Source organism: Parus major, chromosome 1 (genome assembly GCF_001522545.3).
Source record: "Parus major isolate Abel chromosome 1, Parus_major1.1, whole genome shotgun sequence".
In the NCBI taxonomy this organism is placed as follows: Eukaryota; Metazoa; Chordata; class Aves; order Passeriformes; family Paridae; genus Parus; species Parus major.
The window spans coordinates 18,954,954-18,974,956 of NC_031768.1; the positions used below are offsets into that span (position 1 = coordinate 18,954,954).

The window sequence follows — 20,003 nt, forward strand, 5'->3', positions numbered from 1 at the left end:
GAGTAATAGCATGCGAGGGCTGGTGCCGCTCTCGTTTGCACCCATGTCAGTGATGAATAATTTTATTGCTGTTGTTAAAGTTGTGTGGGAATTGTCAGTCGGAGCAGGCTTGCTTCACTGGTCCTGGGAGCACGGCTGCTGGATTGGCGGGATGGGCTGATGGATTTCTAAGTGTATCAATTACGGAATGCGCTGCGATGTGCTTTTTTTTCACTTGCTTCATTTTGATTCCTTCAGTATCGGACGTGAAATTAAACTTCTTTTTTTACACCTTTTTTTTTTTAAAAAAAAATAAAATCTTGTGTAAACAATTTGAAAGAGACTGCTTGGGATTTTTTGGGCAGCAGGGTTTACTGTCTGTCTCTATACATGCTTTTGTACCCACTTAGCTGTAGGTGTTAGTGCATTTAGCTGCTGTAACAATATGAGAGTTTTTAGAGGTAATGGTAAGTCAGCTAAATTAGTTAATAGAAGCAAATACCTTTGGTACTGTGTCTGAGTAGCGACAGTGATTTCATCAGGAATCCAGTTATCATACATCAAACAAATTGGAACCACTTCTTTCAACAGGTAACGGTGCCGTGAGTATTTTGTGCGTGGAGACCACTGCCAGTCACGTCACGTGCTAGTGACATGAAACTTTTATTACTTCCTGTGATTGTGCTTGTCAGTCTACCATTAACTACTAGCTGCAAACATATTATTGTTTCTGTCAGTTGGGTATCAGTCCTGTTTTATGCCCAAAGCCAGCAGCAGGTAGTGCATTGAATTCAGGACAGCAGGCGTGCAAGTGAAAAAGGCTGGCCAGCCATATCGGGTAACCACTGCCCCTCTGGGAAAACCCCTGCTTTTTGACTGCTGTATATTGTGGCAAAAGGAAAATTGCACACCTAAGAATGAAATTTAAAAGCATTTTTTACTATTTTAGGATATATTTCAGTGATGAAGTAGCCACACATTGTTGTATCTTGGAGATAAGTGATTTGTAGTTGATACTACTGGTTTGCCTGGAGAATAGGGGTCTGGATGCTGTGCATTACCATGCACAGGCTTAACCTGGAGTCTGTGAAGAACCTAGATGGGAAGAAAAGTGTGTTGACTTGATGATGAGCTAAGACTGCAGAGCTTTCTTGTATTGAGACCTTAGTAATTGGTGCTTTGCTACACTTAAGTAGTATTCTCATTAACTAATTGCATGGTGTAAATACAAATCAAGTTCTTGGATTGTTTTGATAACTGTGAAATAAAAATTATGAAGTGTTATGGCATTTAATAGCAATTAATTTATTGGCAGAAGAAATTATAGTGATTTCTGTGGTAAGCTTCTTTTCCGATTTTTTTGGACTCATAATTGAAGTTTCATGGTTTTCATAAAAGGAAGCATCTCCACTAGCATCTTTGTTCCAATCAGTGGTGTGCTTTTAAAGGAAGTCTCCCAGTCTTCCCCAGTTGTGTGCTTTGCTTCATGTCTCTGGGTAGTCAGAGCACAGGAAACAGCATTTATTCAGGTGCGTCTGAACTGGGGAATGTGCTCCTGGTGCTTCCCAGAGCTTGGAGGGTATTTGAACCTCAGGACCAAGCAAGAGTCAGCTTAACTTGGAAAATTCTTGTTGTTTGGACATTTGATCCACTGTACCAGCCCCTGAGCTCTGCAATGTGCTACAGCCAGTGCAACACCATAATTAATACGCAATTAGTAACACAGTAATTTAGCCATAGATCAACAGGGATGACACTGCCATTCTGAGGCTTCCTAGTGTGTTTGCAAGCATAGCTTAAGACTGTCATGTCAGTGGGTATGATCACATCGTGTGTAGCACATTGGATCTGTGTGTGTGATAAGTGAGAGTGGGATGACTGATAATTATGTCACAGTTCCATTTTGAACTCAGCACTGGTGTTGACTTACCAAAAAACTCCAGTAGACAAAGAGGTTATTTTTAGAAGCTGAAACATTGTTTTCAGTGAAAAGTAAATTAAGAGACCAGCCAGTTGAAAAGGAATAAAAATATATTATTAAAGGAGTATGTGTAAAAAAACCCAAACAAACAGGAAAAATGAACCAAAATGTAGACTGAGAGACAGTTATACTTGCATTAGATCACAGGAACAAATTTTCTTTTCCTCCTAAGATCTTTTCTCTCCAAAGACCTCTTCTCTCTTTCTCATATGTTTATATGACATTTTTTATTAAAACTATCTCATTCTTGATGTGTGTTGCCTAGCCAAATTGTACCCTTTAATTTGTAGACATGGGTTCTTTTTACCTGCCCACTAATTATCTGGCTGAATTACTCTGAATTAAAAGCTCTTTTTGGTGTTGTGGTGTTTGTAACTGATACTAAAATTTCCAAATGTTCCAGGAGCAGTTTTCTTATGGTTTCATTAAAAGGGATGGTCACCTTCCTGACTTGGGATTTCTTTCTGTTTGTAGCTAAATTCTTTATTTTTTCCCCCCATCTTAGCAGCTTTATGTGGGGAAATAAAAAGCTGCTTCATGTATTTTGGCTAAAACACCAGAGAGATCCATCAGTTGTTTGAGATGTAGAGTTTTTTTTATGTAACAAAAAAACCTCCAAACAGCCTCAGCTGTTGCCCAATCAACCGGCCCCTCAGTGGTTCAAAGCAGGAAGCTTGGAGAATGATCTGGTTTGGATATAGCCATTTTAATCTTGGTGTAATATCTTTAATCTTGTTTTGTCTTGAAACATTTACCAGAAAGGATTTCCCTCAAGGGAAAGGACATTTTACCCTGATGAGGAAACTCTGGCTGTCTTTCACCAGGGAATATGAGAAAATGGGGAGGAGCTGGGATTTGGCTGCCATGACTTGAGGGATACCTTGGGGAATTCATCTGAGGAGAAGATACGAGACTTTCTTGGGGCCAAAAATTGAGTGTTTTGGCATCCAGAGTGGAAGGGATGTGTGAGTCTCTGGACAACTGTGAGTTGGTTTAAGCTTCTGAATTTATTGCTGATAATGAGGTCACCTCAAATTCAGATACTGGAGAGTATTTTGAGAAAAGAAGGTGTTTTTTCCTGGCCTCCAGCAGTGTTTGGGGCATTGTGTTGTGTGTTTGCTCAGGCTGGGGTGACAGGCAGACTTGCTGCTCCCTCTTTAGTGTTTTAAATCCATGAGTCTGCATGGAAGGATGGAGAAAACAAAAGAAACAGTTTCCATGGGAAACTATGACACTAACCTCCTGCTTTCTGGAGCACAGAGGGAATCAAAGGAGGATAACAGACATTTTCCTTCAATATTCCAGGTGTAGTAATGCTAACTGTACCTCATAAGAGTTAGATATTGGAATAATTCAAGGTGGAGTGGCGAGATTGGTGGTGTCGCTGTAAAACTGTAAACTGAAACTGTAAAACATCTCCTTGTGAGGAGGACCCAAGCACTGACATCCTCCTGTGGGCTTGCTTTTGCGAGAATCCACTTTTAAAGACTGTTGCTTGCATTTCTTCTTTCAGGACACATTGCCTCATGACTTGAGCCTTCAGCCACTCATGGATTTTAACAACAAACTTACATACCACAAGCAGACCACAATTGTTACCATAATTGTAGGAAGTCCTACAAGTAATTTATCTTACTGGGCTAATAAGTGTGCTGCCTTCACCTAGACCATTTGACTGGTTTCTCTCTCTTCCTGACAGGCTTGCCAGCAAGAAGCAGCACAGGAGCAGGCTGGGCCAGTGTGTATCCAGATCAATCATAATGTATTTCTGTACTTTGGTTTGGTGAGGTTAAGGATAGGCTATGGGCTGGAGAGTAAGTTCCTTGCCACCAAAAATCTTGAACATCTTTACTCCATAAAAGATAGCTGTTTATTTTCTCTTATTATTCTCCTGAATACTCACAAGCAGAGTTAACTTTTTCAGGAAGATTAATTGCTCTGTAGGTGTTGTTTTCAATTAGGAAATTTTGAATAAAACTATAAAGTTCACCAAATAAGCAAGCTATAAAAGAGGCAATTAGCAGTAGAGGAATAGTTAAATGTCAGATTTTTGGCATCTGATTCTTGGATTTTATTTGTCAAGGACTTACGCTCACCTTATGCATGTTGGGTTTTTTGGAAGGAGGAATATTATTTCTCATGACTGTTGAGCCCAGTGCTTCATTCTTCATTTGGGTGAAATTCCCAGTGACAGTGGTGACTCATGCTTACACTTCTGCAACATTTGAAAGTACTTCTATTGTTAATCTCTAAAGAGCATATATAAATTTAGGAAGTGAGCACTCTTTGTCACTCAATATGAACACCAAGGCCAAGCTTTGATTTGGATTGATGGAATCTGAAGTGAGTCCAGCTGTCTTTTATCTGCTATGCAAAGTGGCCATGAGTTAACACCAAAGAGCTGGAATCCAGGGAGGACAGGAAGCAGGGAGTTCGTGTGTGTCACAGGATTTTAAAAAGTTACAGGAAGTATATTTCCATTCTGATCAGATTCTATTTTTTTTCAGCTCTTGAACACCTCATGTATTCCAGGAGCTCTTCACTGACATGTGGATATCAATGTTCTTCCTCTCACATGCAGGAGAAAGATGGGGGCAGATGAAAGTTGAGTTGGGCAGGACCTGCTAGGTTGGGTGCAGAGCCACTCTGCTGTGGTTTTATTAGTCTGCTCCAAGATATTGTGCAGGAAGAGAAGTGGCCTAAAGGATGGAGAAAGTGGCCACCCTGTGTATAGACAGCAGGAGGTAAAGTTTCCCTTTATTCAGTTTTTCTGTCTCTAGCATAATCTGTCCCTGCAGAGCAATTACAGTTCTTGTAATAGTACTTACAGAGATGCTGTTTAATGAAACTCTCATGTGAGTGGGTTGTCAGGGTTTCTCTTCAGAGGGGCACACAATCAATAGGCTCAGATGTGCTGCTGTGCTTCCCCAGGAAGGTTTATGCTGATACTACTTCTCCAGGAGAAGATTGAATCAAGCAGCACTAGTCCTTTGTGAAGCTTCAGGGTGAGGTTTTGGGCTCAGGTCTGCCTGAGCAGCAAGGTCATGTGTGGCTAAAATCAGCAACCTGTGCCTGGAATGAAGGCTAGCCATGTAGATGAAGTGCAAGATGAGGATTTCAGTCTCTGCTGTGTCCTTTTTTGGTGATTTTTGAGCAAGGTTGTTCTCTGGTCCTTTTAAAATTTTTTTCTTCCCCTGTGGAAATACTTCTCTTCTTAAGAGAACCTGTGTGTGGAAAGTCATGCTAGCCTTTAGAGATTGTGCAGGTGTGATGGTGCTGTACAGAACTACCCTGAAATAAAAATGTTGAATTCCACATAGTCAATAGTTCCCACACAAGCTGATGGTTTGTATTTCAGAAGTTCTATTTTCCAGAAGCTTTTTGAAATTTGCAGATGTGTCTTCACACTTCTTTCAGGCTGAAGAGTGAAGCAAATGGAAGATGATTGAGGTCACAGATATATTTAGATAGCTGGATCTACTTTTATTTATCCTCAGTTGCAAACTGGTTACCTTTTATGCGCAAATGTCTGTGTAGAACTGTGAGGAAGGAGATTTGCTTACTCAAGAGATTTGTTTCTGTAGAGTTATATATAGTAAAGTAGTTTTACTGGCTACAGATCTTCACCATTTCATATATATATATTTAGAATTTAAATCTGAAATGAAAATGATAACCTAAGGAATACTCTGGTTTACATATCATCGTGTAGGCGGGGATTTTTGAACTTCTAAGTACTTCTGTTGTTTACCAAGGTTCTGTTGTTCTGTGCAAGGTGTTTTCTGCTCTTGTTCTAATGGAATACCTGTACCTGTGGCAGAAATACAGCTGAACTCTTAGTGACTTGGAAAAGATGTACACAGAGTTTGAATTCCACACTATTGCTGCCTGTCTATGACATTTGAGAATATAGAAAGACATTTCTCTCCATGGAGTGAAATGGCTTTTTCTTGTCTAGGGAATAAAGGAGGTCTACATGCATTGTACTGCTTACAAAAAGAATCTGTCAGCCTTTCTGTAGCATGCCTTGGCTGACAAGTCCACATGGTTCAGATTAAGTTTCTCTAAAGGGGTGTCAAATCTTAGTGCTCCCTTGGGAGATACCTGGATTTTATCAGGCATGGCTGACTCAAAAAAAAAAGTAAGTAATGTTTTTTCTTTCTAATGCTTACTATCTAAGTGTTATTGATAGTTCATATTTAAAGGGATTTTCTGAATATATCCTCTACTAAATAAAAAAATGTTATGAATTGCTGATGGAAAATTGAATATTACAGCAGTACTTAAATAGACTGTATTTAGTGTTCAGTTGCTAAGGGCAACCTAAATAAAGTTTGGGTTTTTCAGGCTGTGGTGCCCCCAGGTATGCAGGAAGAGTAAGTGCTGATCTTAACTACCTGCAGGATAGTCTGCTGTTATTTCACACTTGGATGCTTTACAGTTTTGAAGCAGGTGATTGAAGCTGTGGAAATTATACTGGAGGCTATTGATATTTCATCGTACAATCAAATTGTTTACTTCAGAATAATACACTTTTGTGCATTAGTTTATATGAATCTGATTATCAGTCACTTTTGCTGCACTGCCATGAATATAAATGATCCTATGATTTTATAACTACTAGAGTTCTATGTAATTATAGTAGATTAGAGCCAGTCTTCACTGTTTCTGTTTGTGCAGATGCTTGAAATCAAGCATTTTGTATGATTAAGTATACCTCTAGCACCCAAACTTTGGCCTGAGCATCTTATCTCCTGAAACTCGCTGTTGCTTTCTTTTGATGTTGATAAAGGTATAATATTTGCAAAGTTTTAAGTATTTACAAAGTCAGTTGTGTTTTTTGGGGTGTCAGATTTGACACGGAGACCTACATTAAATGGTGTTTAATGATGACTATTTTTCCCTTTTTCCTGTTAGTTTGTAAAAGGTCCTGTTACGCTCATCTATACGTGACTTGGCGTATGGATTCAGTATCCTTGCTGGCTGAAATTCTCATTTGTGTGATTACTGTATTTTTTCCAGTCTGGCCCTATTAATAAATATCCAGAGGCTTGCAAAGCACTTTGTTTAAACATGAGCTGTGGAAAAGAATCTGAAAATCATGGTTTGATTAAGCTTGCTTAAAAACTTGGAAATGTATTTCTGTTTTCCAGGTGGGGGTTTTGAGTGAGCACAGTATATAGAGCTATCTGTATGAAAAACAAAGCAAACCCATAAACAAATTGTGCTGGAAGAAAACCATAGGTACTTGCAGTCTGGTCCTGTTCTTGCTGAAATATGTCCCAGCTCTTGAAACAGATGTGGAGTCCAGCTTTGTGGAGAGGCCACACCCTCCGTTTCCCTTGGCAAATTGTCTCACATTCCAGCCACCCTCTGGATAAAATATCCTTTAATTGGTACTGTGGCCTTTATATTTTAATTCTATGGTAAATTGTTCTTATCCTGTATCACTGCAGGCTGTCATTAATATTTGCATACTGTTATTATGTGTCTCTTTAAATGTCAGTTTTTGTAGCTGCACATGTTGAATGTTGGAAATATTCCCAATTTCTGTGAAAGTTAGTTTAAATAAAAATGAGTGATTTTACTGCAGAGTATGGCACTGAGGAACTTGTGGTAGAATGTCAGAGGGGTTTTCTTGTTTGCAAGCAGAGATCTCTGTGAGTAATTGAAAAAACCCCCTGATCTCCCTCTCTCAGATGCCTGTTTCTGTGGTCTGCTGTATGAGTGCTTTCGTTGTCGAGTTCACAGCCTGTTCTGGCCTCTGAGCACATCTGGACAAATGGTAGGAACAGGTGGCAGGAGAGGAAGTCCATGGCTTGGCTTTTAACTGGAGGGTGCATGTCTTTCAGAGTTGTAGCTGCTGAATCTCTTACTTCTCGTGGTGTCTGCGGCGGCTTGCACAAGTTGAGGTGGCAGCAATGACCAGGGGGTTTTGTTTCAAACCACAAGGAGCACATGTGAGCCTCAGGGGCTGCCCCTGCAGTGAGGGGTGCAACAGGTCCAGGTCTTGAGATCAGGTTCATATCTCAGTGGTGGGTTTTCACTGGAGAGGTGCATGTGCCTGGCTCTCGGCATTATTTGGGTGACAGCACATTCTAACACCTCTGTTCAGCTCAGGAGCAGGGGAGCTGCTGACCTGTGTCCCTGTAACCTCAAAAGCTGAATTACCTGAGCTGAGTGTTGGAGGAACACGGGAGATGAGTGCCAGCTGTGCCACGGAACCGTGAGCAGCTGAGAATGGCACCCCTCGCTTGCAGCTGTACATGATGGACACAAGCTTTCCAGGAGTAAAAACTACAGCATCACACAAGTGTGTGAGTCAGTCTGGCTCTCAGCATGACTGGTAGTTTTGGATTTAAAGCCACTGGGCTTTCCAGAGGCAGTTCACAGTCCTTCTTCAGCAGAAAGGGAACTCTTGCTCAGTTGTGATTCAGGGCACACAGTTTTATCTTATGGGCAAGGATCTTGCTGGTGCATCATTCTGGGCTGCTTTGTTTTCCTATGGCTGAGTAAACCTGCAGTTGGATGCTGTGGCTGGAAGAAATGAAGTTGCTATTGATGGACTTTGTTTTCAGAGTTACTGAGGACTGATAATATGAATTTTTCTATAAATATTTATGAGTTTTTTTTATTTATTTATGTTTGCATGTCTTACCCTGGAATATATTCACAGGGTCTGATTTAGATTGATGTAAATCTGAAATTCAGTCTAAGGCCACAGGAGAATGGCTTAATTAAGTGAAAATTTTTGAGCTTTATTGCTCCTTACCTGTCTTCTTCCAAAATGCACTTGCATTTTAGTTAAGATTTTCCATGCATGAATGCACAGCCCATGGAAAGCAATGTTGAATTCTATATTTTAGGAATTTAAGATGATAAAAATATTGCAAGGGAGCAGAATTAACCTCTGTCAGAAATACAGAGGAGAAAAAGGGTAAAAAGAGCAAACTGTGCAGTCCTCTGTATGTTGTACATTACTCTGTCAAATGTTTTTGTTACTTTATTATAACAAGGAGAGTTGCTTACATTTATTTACAGAAGAGATGCTCCTGTCCGTTTTGGATGCTGATCAGCTGATGATTTCCCTTCTGGCTAACTGTATTTTTTTGGGGAGACATTCTCCCTGCTGTGAGTTCTCTAATGAGCAATGGTTGTTCCACTGCAGGTGATTCATGGCTTTGGAAGCGGTCCTTGCAAATCTTTATTTTCTGATAGCATTGTAGTCTTGAAAGCATTCCTTTATATGAGAAATTTGGGAGTCTCCAGTTACTGACTCTTTCTGCACGATTTTGGATAGTTTGTTGTCAGTGATGCTGAATTACATATTTTACTTCCAGAGATTATACATAATGGCTGGAGAGTATTTAACTCTCGAGTACTAGAACAGCATTTCTGGCCACAAGTTAAAATTGCCATAGTGCCTATTAGTCTCTAAATTAGACTGAACTTGAGTCAAGACTGTAGCCCTTGGTACAGTGGTATGACTTTAATTTTTTTCTATACTGTGTGTCACACCAATTTGTATCATTTTTCCTTTCTGCAATCCATCATCCATTTACAGTCATCTCATTATATTTTTGTGTTGGTGCAGGCTTTCTCAAACCCAGGTAAGCCAGAACTATTTTTGTACCGTTAAATGTGTTGTAGGGGCCTTTAGTCATCTTCTGTGAAGTGATGGAAAAAATTACTTGGCTATTTGTCAAATTTATTGTCTTTCTGCAACTTTGAGGTCTGTACAGCTGAATTTGAAAAGATGCCTTTACTAGGAGCCAGCCCTGTTCATCTGGCCAGCTGAGGCATTGGGCTGTGGGATTTTTCCTTTCATATGGTGTTGCCAGATAATACCCAGTAACTGTTGCTGTGCAGCAAAACGATTTTATGCAGTTGCAACTCCCTTTCTCTCAGGAAAACTGAAAATGTGAAGGGGACAGTGTTTCTGCCCTACCTTAAATACAGAGTACCTAAAATGCACACAGGGAGAAAATCTGACTAGTAGCAAGCTGCTGGTTTGTCTTTTTTTTTCCTCTCTCTTGAGCATAGCCTCCAAGTGTTTGACAAGAAATACTATTTCCAGGGAGTCCTTACAATTATTATTTATGCCTGCAAATAGAGTTCCTTTAGCTAGTGTGTAATATTAAGCAGAGTTTACTTATATCTTACTGTAAATTGTAACTAGTTGTTTAAATCACTTGCCCTTTATGTAGAATTCGTGCCTGAAATTCCAGCTGAAGAAGTATCATTAAATTCCTTTCCTTTACTATCATGTTTCTGATGATGGTTTTTTATCTATTGCTTATTTTAAAGTTCTCTTAAATTCTTTCTCTTGCAGGAAAGTGAGAAAATGAACCATCATGAAATACAGATGCTCTGTAGATCATGCACAATAATTTTTAAATAAAAATGCTGTGCAAAGCACATTTATCAGCCTAACTCATTCTGTATGATTTCTGGTGGAATATTTACACTTTTTAATCAACTTTCTACATCTTTTGGTGTTAAAATAAATACCATACATTGGCTATTAATAACTTTACTTAAATGTGTGAAGCTTTTCAGATTTGAGTGTCCCTTTCACCAAAAGTCACAGGAAATAGCAAGTTTTTCACTTCTCCCAAGTTATGCGTGTAATTTGGTAACACATTCTCCCAAGATAGGGTTGTTAGAGTTCAGATCTTGCAGTTGCCATTTGTAAATTATATTTTCTTTAATTTTGCTGGTGTCATTTTGCAAGGTGGGGCTTTGGTTTGAACCCTTCAAATTCAAATGAAGACCTTCATCTGCAAAGATGTAGGAGGTTGATGTTCAAGTGACTCTGTTTTTCCCCTTGTCTTGTGCAGATTGTCATTGCATTGTGTGTGTTAGTCTTGTGTGTTTGAGACACTTGTTGGCTTGATCTCCTCTAATACTCTCCTAAGGCTGCAAGGCCAGGCTAAGTCAAGGTTTCATTTTATATGGATGAATGTTTTCCTCAGAGACTATATTACTGAAGTTTTCTGAAATGGTGCAGGTCTGCTCCCGAGGTCTGGTGTAACACAAACTTCAAAACTGAAAGCAGATCTCAGTCATTGCTTCTACAAATCCCAGCAGTTGCATGGCTGCTTGACAAGGGGTGAGGATGGTTTCAGTGTTTATGAAGCTAGATTTATAAACTGACAAGAGCAGAGTTTGTACATAGCTTGTTCTGTAAAGTGCTTAATGCATTTTGGTGCATTTAGAAGTAATAATGTGTAATAGAGTGTATGCGTATGTCCTTGGTTTTCACAAATAACCTCGTTATATTCTTGGTGATTCATCTCGTTGTTTTCTCCCATGAAGCTTTCTTTTCCCCTGCTGATGGTAATACTACTCAGTTTTCTGTTAACTCAGTAGAATTCCTATTTATCTATTAAGAATGCAAAATCAAGGGGGAAAAGAGGAGGTCACATTAATTCTGGTATGAGTTACCATGAGGAATTAATGTCTCGCTATCTTGCCTGAACTGGCCTCTAGCTATCTTTGTGGATCCCTTTTAAAGCAAGCTTGAATACAGCTTTAACAGGGTGATTGGAGCAAGGCAACAATAAATACTCTGACTCATAACAGTGCGTGTTTAGGTATTTAGACATAGATTTAACTCTAAGTGCAGTTTCTCAATCTGGTTCCAAACAAGCAGACAAAGGAATAGACATTTTGATTCCATTCATCAGGCAAATGAGGTTGCTTTTATGTGAGCTTTCTTCAAATCTCCTCAAGGCTTTCCTGCTTGAAGCAGAAGTGGGTAAATGAATGGCTCTGTATTCCCTGTCACTCATTATAATTATGTATTATGACGCAAATTCTTTGCATTTGGGAGTCCTTTTTGTCCGTGTTGAGCCACACGCAGTTCAGATGATCCTAGCCTTATGAGTGCTGCTTTCAGCCTCAGTGATGGTTATAAATTAGCAAATACAGTGAAGGCTGAAGATCAGGACTATCCTGACCTCCTCAGAGCTACAGGGGTGTTCACATTCGTTTCAAACAAGAGAAGTAATGTGGTGTTTGGGAGGGCATTGTAGATACAGTCCTACTGGTGGTGTTGTTGGGTGTTTTCCTGAGCTCCATTGCTGCTGGCAGCTGCAAGATCACTTCCCCTTTGGCCAGTGTACACTGGTGTTTGGTGCATGCTCTGAGTACCACTTTAATAGAATTCCTTGCATAGAAACTGTGTTGACACTCAAAAAAGGACTGAAAAAATACTTTTGTCCTCTGGTGTTCAGTGAATCCTGAGTCTTGTCAACTACTTACCAATGTCTTGGTTTTCATCAGTCTTGAGGGTTTCATAGCTCCCCCAGACTTCAGCTGCAGCTTTTGTTTACTCACTGAAGCATCAGCATCTCTGAAGAGCAGTACTTGGGGCTGAATTACTACACATTCATATAAACAGCCCTGTGTTTAAACAGCCCTCCATACCCATGTAAGTGATGGCCAAGCCATCATGTTAGCATGGAGCAATGCTCAAAAGATATTTCTTTGGGAAAATAATAAATCCTTGTAATCACAAGCTTGTCTGCTTTCTATCTTTCTCTTTTGCATGTGTATTACAATGTATTAGTTGCATATGGTTTTTTATACTTGTATTCTCTGCTGGAAGTATTCACTTCAGATTATCCACAAGATTACCCAATCACCACATCACAGTTGGTTTTTAACAATAGCCATTGGTATCAATGGCCAGCACATGGGAAGAGTGAGCAAGGCTTGCTGCTTGGCCTCCTGGGATTGTAACAAAGCTTGTTCACACTTACTAGAAGATGCTTAAATTGCTTTGCCAAAACTAAGTTCAGCTATTCATTTAAGAACGTTTCCTTTATGAGTACAGTAATGTCTTGTACCTTGTAAAACAGAGAGCAGTGTGCCATGTTCTGATACAAGCTTAGATTTGCTGTTGTAATGCCCAGTTGTGGGAATGGACTGTAGTGGTATTTCCTGTGTTGGCATCATTGAAACCTCACCTGTGAGTTTTGCACAATTCTCAGAATTCCTTTTTCTTAAAATTTTTCTCTTTCCAGTGTTAATTTTCATCAAATAGAAAGAAAAGTTTCAGTTTAGACAGCAGCAGAAGTAATTGCATTAGTTATAGAAATGAACAATATACCAATTGGAGAAAAAGATGAGGGCCCAGACACATGCATTGGTAAAGCAGAGATGAACTTGCAGTAATTACACTGATGCACTTTTACTTGTAGCTGTGCTTGCAGGAGGTTGCCTCTTCTACACCACATAGGCTGCATCTGAGGCATAAAAATAATTGATCCAGAAGTTTCTGAGGTCCTTTATTAGTTTTGACAGCCTTCTTTCTGGTGACTTTTTTGATGCTCATGTGTGTTTTTTCTACTTTGGTATCAAAACTGTGTCTCTGCCATTTAGCCTTATTCTGGGGGGGCAATGCATCCTGCCCCTTAGTCAGGAATTTCTCATATTTGTGTCAGTGTTCAGCAGTCTCCCTGCTCCCTTATGCGTTCCATACATTTATATTTATGTAGTCTTAAATGTATTTAAATTCCCAAATGACCTCTGAAACGTGTACTTTCAGTAAATCTCTATAGGTTTGAGCATCAAGGAAAAAGGGAAAAAAATGACACAGAAATGAAAAGCTCCACAGCTTTTGTGGAGCTCCCTTAAACATGTGCATGCCCCCCATTGCTTTGGTACGCATCTTCCTCCCATTTGTAGTAGGTTTAGATTGTTTTTATATTGTCCACCTTACTTTGTTTCCTTGAGACTCATGCAATTTAGCACTGCAGAAGGACTGGGGGAAATGATCTCTAGACTGACTCTATTAATTATTGTCCTCCTGAGAATCTGCTTGTTCTTCAAAGAGAATGGCAATAGTGAAGAGATAAAAAGCACTCTGGAAACATGTGCAATCCTGGCAAATGAGGGGACTGATTCTTTTCCTGAAGGTTTCAAAGAAGCATATTTGTTCTGCTGTATTGTTACTTTTTATAAAAAAATCAGTCTTTGAGCCCATAACTCTTCATAATTGCTTGAAACTGGAAAGTGATTTTTTGGGAAGGAAAATACTCAAACAGTTATTAGAATTCACCTTGGCCAATATCTCAGCTATGTAAGACTTGGGGACCTCCTGAGCTGTGGGTGCCTGCCCCTTACTGTTGCACACAGCTGTGTGTAATCTCTTCAATAAACACAGCTGGGTCTGTCTCAGAAGTTGGATGGTTTTTTCAGTTCAGTCCGTCAGCTGAAGGGCTCTTCTAGACCTCTGTGACCAACTTTTCATGTTGACTTAAATTTATTCTTGGGGCAGCATCAATAACTGAGCTTTTAGTTGAAACTTTTTCTGGTCTGTTAGTTATCCAAGTTTTCCTTCCTTTTGTTTTGCCTGAGAAAGGGATGCTGGCTCTGCTCTGAGGGACACCCTTATTGAGTCTCTGCCTGGGAACTGTCCTCTGTGTTGCCTTCTTCAGGGATGAACTTCACACACAGTGGAGAAAAAAATGTGAGAGCAGAGTGACAGGAGCTCATTTCATGGCCTGTAGTCAAAGTGAAAATGTCCTCTGTCATGATCCCTTCCTCACCCCAACAATCAATGGAGCCCAAGCTTAGCAGCTGACATTAACATTGCAGTGTTCATTTAGATGAATACCGCCCTTGGAAACCTTTTCAGCTCATTAAACTTTCATTTTTATTTCCCATCTTTTAAATAGTTACCTTAATCAACTTTATTCTGCACTTCCTTAGTTAGGAAGAATCATCCTCCCAGAGACTGAGATCTGCTGCCTCTGCAGGTGGAGGAGAAGAGGTAAGCCAGGGACATACCTCATCTTTCTCTTTCTGCTGGGGTTTATCTTGAAATGTTTGTTAATGGTGCTTGGTTTTGGGGACAACAAAGGGAGAGGTGGAGTTGGGAGATAGCAAACTGAAGATAACGGGGGATGAAAAGGAGGAGACATTGCAAAGTCCTGATGAGAGAAAGAAAGGCAGAGATGAGGTGACCCTGCTGCAGTTGGGTCTGGCAGCCAGCCCACAGCCCGAGCACTGATCCCTGGCTGCTGCTGCATGGCCCAGGGGGTATAAAAACTCCTGGCACTTGGAGCAGCAACTGTGGAAGAAGCTCCTGGTGTGTCCTTTCCACTTTAAACCACAGTAGGTGAAGGAAGTGTTCATTCCAGTGAGCAAACCCTCTGTTCATACAAACAGATTGCTTTTGTTTGCCCCACTACTCCTGTGACAGTAACTCATTTTTGTATGGCTAGCTTAATTTGGAGGGAACCTCCAACACCTACATTTCACTATCAGTGGTTACGGATACATTGTCAATGAGAAAAACACACATCTGCCTGGAACTTGTGTAGGTGTTTGACAAAGATGACCTCATCAACCTAAAATAAATAATATGAACTTTTTCAGTCCTCTTCCTAACTAATTCACTTCAGTGTGCTATTTCTTTCTGTTTTGCCAGACTTCTGAAAATAGAAAATGTATGACTAAAAAGTCAGAATAGTACATAGTCCTGAAATAAAATCTATTGTGAACCTATTAATTTTTAATATTAAATGTATTTTTAAAAAATTCATATTGGCTTTTTTCCTCTCTTACATAGCTACTCTTAGGATTTAAGATGATTATCTTGTGCTAAGCAGTGGCTCTTTGTGCAGGCTTACCAGGGATATATTGCATTTTCTGGGGGAAATGTAATCCATACTTGTAAAATTTTATGGATGATGTTACATTAAGTAAAGGTGTTTTTTTGGTTGTTGTGAATCTGAATGGGGTAAAGGATTAACAGATCTATGTATGCCTCATTGTTTAAAGTGTAAATGTGCCAGCTCTCTCCTACATAATTTTCCCCCAGGGCTGTAAAGTTTTAGTAGCACTTAGCAAAATGTTAAAAGGAAATATATGCCAGTATGATTTTAAGGACAGCATAAGGCATTTGGAAGTGGTGACTCATGCAAAGTGTTAATAAATACAACTGTACTCAAGTGCTTAAAGCTGCGTTTGTAACACTGCAAAGGTGAGAGGTGCTTCTAAAATGCCAATTTAAGAATAAATTGTCTTCAGACTTGTCCATCTGTAAGCATATGTCTAATAATGATAAAAAGGTATTTTGTTAGATCGGATTGGTTAATTCTTTCACATTTTTAGGGATCCACAAACTTAAAAAGTTTTAAAAACCATGGCAAAGATTAAGAATTTTTAAATTTTTCTGTAATTTGTATTACTTAAAAAATGGATTCTGGGTGAATTTTTTATGTGATTCCCAGCCTGTTCACACAATGCCAGAATGGCCTGGGGGTGGTGAGGAGGTTATCCCAGTTGCTGGTTGCCTGGAAGGCCTCCTGGTTGTTGGGATGGACAAGTGCCCTGCTCCTTGTCCTGCTTTCCCTTGTCTGGGCAGGTTTGAGGTGTGGGGTGCAGTGAGATGGTGTTGGGGGTCTGCTGTAGATGCCAGGTACAGCTTTTGTGCAGAAGTCAACCTTGGTAGAGAAGGAAATACTACTGGGAGATCCATATCTATGGGAAACTTTTATTCCGTGGAGAAGATGCTATTAATAATGATAGGAAGGATATTTCTGGATGTAGTAGTCAACATATTTCTTCTCCTAATAGTTACTGAATGAAAAGATCACTCCATTTCAAGCTTGGCTTTGGTATGTAGGAATGACCTTATGGAAGGGCTGACTATGAAAAGAGTTCTGGAACAAATTCTGACAACTTAACCTGTTTGAAATGGAATTTGAACAAAATGCAGGGAATAAAGTTTAGGGAATTAATGAACTAAACTGGAGAGATCAGGGGATAGTTAATTTTTTTTTTTTCCTCTTGAAAACAAAGTCCCCAAGCTGTCAGAGCCACACATAAAGCCTTCTATTGGAAGTGCAAATGTACAATTAACTGCCTCAGAATAAAGGGTAAGCAGAGACCCTGCAAACAAAGAAGGCTAAAGGCTTCTGTGCAAATTGTAAAAGGTCAAGCTGAGTTCTTTGCTGAGGAAGCTGATGCAAATAAAAGATGCTCTTCAGACAGAATCAGGGACTGAAATTAAGCCATGAAGCATTGAATAAGTAGTATACCTTAAAAATAATACAGAAATTATGTCAAAAGCAGATATTTTGTACCTTTACTCTCAATAGAGTGGTAATGGTGGTGGTGCTGTATTAAAGCCGAGGTTATTTGTGTAAATGAGGGCCTGAAAAATAGAATCTCTTAAGAATAAAACCCATGTGTCTGATCTTCCTGGATCCTGGGAAGCATATGCTATCCATCCCTAAATGACAGTAATAGTGGCACAAGGTGCTCTTCCTATATTTATTGTTCTTTTAAAATATGTTACTTTTTCTACAAGGTTTTTTTTGGCTGTGTCATTAGACATCAGCTCAAAATATTGTAGGAGCTGACACATAAACCTTAAAATCAGTTTGCAGGCATTTTTGATAGCTCAGTCATTCCAGAACTGCTCACATATATACTGGAGAATAAAAAATATATTTTCTTCCTGTTAAAAAGAAACAAAAATCTGACTTAAGTATCAATAGATTGATTATTCTGACATTTGTTGTGGGAAAGAGTTTAGAACAAGGAAGTCATTAAAAACAAGGAATAATGTTAAATGGGAGAGGAAAATGAAGCATAATTTTACCATAGCCAGATTGTGCAGCATAATTTAATGGTTCTCCTTGATAGTTGTTACTTTTCTGAAAAGTATGGTATTTTTTCTTTTTTCCTTTTCTAAGGAAAGCCTTATATTTGGTGTTAGATTTCTGCTAGAGAAAGAAAAGTGTTTATAGCATTGCAAAGAGCACTGATACAGTTTCACTGGGAATATGAGTACATTTCCAGTGCCTCGTGTTCAAGAAAGATGAATTCATGTCTGGAGAAATTGTGTGAAAACAATTAAGGAAATAGAGGTATTCTCATCTGGAGGACTGAAGGAGAATAATGTTGCTTAGCACAGTGAAAGGGAAGATGAGAAGGGTGTGATTATTGTCGATGATACATCAAGGGAAAAAACAGAAGAGAAAGAATTCTTTCAATTAAAGCACAGCTATGAATCATAAACTAAGCATGATAAACTCCTGGTTGGCAATTAGGAGCTTATTCCATAGAAGCAGGGTGTTTCTTGAATAGCCTCTTGGTCACGTGCTTCTCACCTTTCTCTTGTCACATTCTCTCGTAAAAAATACTGCCTGAAATAGGAAATACTGCTGCCCTTCTACTACTTCTCGTAGACTCATGGGGTCTATGAGAAATATTTGTTTTCAGAGCAAGTATTTAATATTAAAAAAATTTGCATTGAGGAATTTGTGGTGGTTTTTGTGTGTAAGGAGTATTAGTGTTGTATGTATCTGTTCAAAGGCTCATATTCCACACAGAATAAATGAAAAGTAGAGCTTTGAGTATCCATGGAGACAAAACGTGCTGAAAGACATGAAAACTGAAAAAGTTAGAAGATATTTTCATCTCTAGAATTTTTTATTATGGAATGTATTTATGATGGGGACAGATCCTATGTACCAATTGGTCTTCTGTGGTTTAAAGTACGTTAATATCACGAAGGCATGAAATGCAGAACTGAAACCGGTGAAGATCAGTAATCAAGTCCATTAGGAAAATGAAGATGGAACTTTAGTTTCACTGAGGCAGAAAAAAAATGTGTAGTTCCAGTTATTTAGTCCAATTCCATTTTCCCCACTTTCCTTTTTTTTTTTTTTTTTTTTTTCCATTTGTAGTGTAATTTTAAATTATTCTTATATTTTATAATTTATTCTAAGGTTTCTGCCAAGTGGCAGAAATGTCACTCAGCCATCCCTTCCCCGCTGGTGAGGAATGAGATGGTGGGTTTGTCCCCAAGTGTCTGGGGACAGGGCTCGGTTTGATTCTCATAAAGGGATGGAGAAGAGCCCTGGGAAGCACTAGCAACCCAGTCCAGCAAATATGTGAGGGTTGTTGGTTTTTTTTTTCTTTCTTTTTTTTTTTTTTAAGACAGAAGCTATGCAGCCTTAAAAGGACTTGTTTAAATTTTTGTGTGTGTGCGCTGAGTATGTCAAGTTTGTAAGGAGCCAGCGATTCTTGCATCCTTTTAAAGTGAAAATTATAGAATGCTTCACATTCTGTTTGTCACCAAAATGCAGATTTCTATCTCTCACTACAAGCAGAATCATAAAAGTGATTTTAGTGAGAAACAGCGTGAGGATTGTTTTGATACTTTGATACTTTGCTATTTAAAAATGGGTCAGGAGGCCAGGATTTGCTGGCTTCCAACAACCTTGACATAGTGTGGTCTGAAGAAACCCCCTTTCCTCCCCTCCTCCCCTGCCCCTGCAAATCTAAACAAGTCCTTTTAAGGCTATATGGGAAGGATGGCTGATAGATATGGATATAGGTGCTATGTAAATCATTAAATAGGAGGAGGAGTACTGGAATAAAATGGAAACCAGAAACAGCAGCAGAAATGCAAAGCTCTGTAAAAGTTAGCTAGAGGTTTGATGCACATCTGGGCTTCTTTACCTTCAAATTGTTTCAGGTGTTTGGGGAGTGTGTGGTTTGTGTCTGTTGTACAAACCAAGCTGAGCTAGGGTATCAGTGAAGCATCTGAGGAGTGTTTTACAAGCACACTCTTCTTTTGTGTTACACTGTTTTACAAGCACTCAGTTATGGGTTCCATGAATTACTAATGACTGCGGCAAAGGAGGCTTTTTGGATTTCAGCATGTATGGTTTGTTAATGGGAACTGAGTGGTGGAATACTCACCTGTCATTTTTTCAGTGTGCTTCCTTAGGTTACAGTTATTATGTAGAAGGTAAATCCTCTGAGCCGTTTAACAAAGTGAGAAATGGGATTGCTGCTTTGGGACTTCATTCCGTCCTATGTGCCTTACATTTCTGTCTTTTCCCACATGGAGCTGTTGGGACTAAATTGGACACTCTACCTAATTTTCATCCCACCAGGCACTGTGCTTCACTACACTTACATTACTACATTTAACATTTGATGCCCTCTCCAGTGTGTGGTTTCATTATGAACTGTATATTGGGTTGATGGTCAGGAGGTGCTTGGCTTT

General features: G+C 39.3%; 1 protein-coding gene across 2 annotated transcripts in view; it reads left to right on the top strand.

The window, feature by feature from the left end:
* Positions 1-20,003, top strand: part of ARHGAP6 (Rho GTPase activating protein 6) — a 312,873-nt gene that overhangs the window by 152,999 nt on the left and 139,871 nt on the right. The gene's annotated exons all lie outside the window — the stretch shown is intronic.